We start from the raw sequence: 2,334 nt of genomic DNA on the forward strand, positions 1-2,334 counted from the left end.
GACAACATCTTCAAAGGCAAAGTATTTCAATCACTCATGGTGGGGGAACCAAGGAGGCCCAGGTCAGGATCTGGAAGCATCAGCTTCAATGGGGAGGATGTCTGCAGGGGGAACACAGAAGGGAAATGACTCCAAGGAAATTAAAGAAGCCTTGAAAACTATTTTCAAAGAGTGAAATGAATAGTTTAGGGAGGGGAGAATTAGGGTAGCACAGCCATGATGTGCAGTGCCTGGGGGGTGTGTACCCACAGACACAGGATGGGGGCCAGCGAACGGCCCCTGGTTTTAACACCCATAGGAAGTCTGACTCTGTGGCTCACAGAGTTGCATATCCTGAAGTTAGGAGAGAGTTTGATAGAGCAGTTCAACAACTTAGAGGCTTTGTGAAAACATGAAAGGTCATGAAACAATAGTTTTCCAGTCCTGTGGACTGAAATTTGTGACGTTAGAGGGTTCCGATCAAGTCTTCTACCGATATCTTCTGACTCACTTTTGAACTGGAAGACATGATGGAGAATAGAACTATAATAAAAGAAAATCTACCAGAGAATAAACTACTACTAAGAAATAACTACACAATCACTGTCTGCAAACTATCTAGCCCAGTTGCAAAGCTCAATTAAGTTCTTAATAGTTTTTAACCACAAGGAAAAAGGTAATGTTAAAACACGTAGGAGTCAGAAAAAAAATGCTGGGAATATAAATATTGCTAAAATTCACAGAGTAATAAACATGATCTTACATAACAAGCTTTACTCCCCATAACAATTCAAAGTTAAGTGGTCTATGAAATAGGGAAATGATAAATGGTTTGGTTTCAGGGAGGAAGGAGGAAAGAAGAGTCTTTGCCTGGGCTGTCATGTTGGTGAGTGATCAAACATTTCGTTTGACTAAGGAGAACAAATGGAAGGTTATGATTAAGGAAATAGCACCCTTACAGTGCAATTTCAGAAAGTTAAAGAGGGAAGGGGAAACAGAGGGAAGTAAGGAAACAGTTTTGGCGCTAGACATGACCAAACAATGTTCAAATTAGGATGATGATGCAAGCTGATTTTTCTAGATTTTTACACCAGGACTCACTTAGACTTTCATCTCTTTATTTCTATCTTTGAATTTAGTTGATACGAGACCCTTCTGAAAACAAAGAAGGAAAATCCATGCCAGCCTGGGAAATTTGTTCTATACAGAATAAAATATATTTAACTACTCTCTACCAACCCAACTTCTGTCTGTTTTTTTCCTTCCCACACCACCCTCCACCCCCAACCTAACCCTACCCTCGTGGTCCCTGAACCTACCTAATTCTACTTTACTGATTCTATTGAGTTCTTGTTTCATCACCTCGGGAAAGCCATCTGCATGTGATGCTGTCTTTGTCGTTAGTATTTTAAATCACGTTCATTCCGTGTATGCTTGCCCCTCAGCCAGAGTGAAGGCATTCAGAAGATTAGACTCTCCATTTCTCTTGGATGCTCAGGTGTATCTCTTTCTAGGGTGGAGTCTATGGTACTGCATGGCCATCTGGACACTTTGGCGGACTGCTGAGCACTTGCTCCCTCTGCCTTGTTCTCTGCATCTTCCAGAGCTGTGGCTCCTGCCTCAGGTCCTCATCCTGCTCCCCCACCCCTCAGCCTTTGCTCAAGTTATTAATGTGCACAAAATCATCTCTACTTCCCAAGTCACTATTCTGTAATGAAACCATGGCTTGCTTGCTGTCTGCCTCTTCTGGGAAGCCTCCCTGGTTTAACTCAATCCTTTTAATCATCAGGTACAGCCAGCCAGCTGGAGGATGGTGCCCAAAACAGGAATTTGGAATTCTAGTATCTTGCTAAAACTTGTCACTTGGGTTTAGCTTGCCTTCAGTGTTATTATCTGAATTTTTATTTAAAAGGTGAGAAATAAATAACATGCTCCCATTTCCTTTGTGAAAGGGCAGATTTTCTTGCAGACAAGTAAAGTTTTACACCTTTTTTTTTTTTTGCCATTCCGAATCACTGATTATCTATCATCTATGGTTCTCTCACTGCAAACATACCTATTTTGTCTTGTCATTCTTATCTCCAAGTGCTATGTTATTCTGTAGAGAAGGGCACTTTTGTCTTGGACTATTTGGAAAGTATAGGACAATGAGAAAAAAATGAACTCATCTACATAAACAGGAGTACTCAGTCTTTAAATTAAACTCTGCTAAACATCCATAGTGATAGCCAGAAAATCAGAGAATGGAGTCAGGACAGCAACATCTACACTCTCTTCTGATAGAAGAGAACATGAGAAACTGCTAAGGTAGGGTAACTATAATAATGGTTCATAATAACCAGTAAGTAATAATTC

This window comes from Propithecus coquereli, unplaced genomic scaffold (genome assembly GCF_000956105.1).
Source record: "Propithecus coquereli isolate 6110/MARCELLA unplaced genomic scaffold, Pcoq_1.0 Scaffold20, whole genome shotgun sequence".
NCBI lineage: Eukaryota > Metazoa > Chordata > Mammalia > Primates > Indriidae > Propithecus > Propithecus coquereli.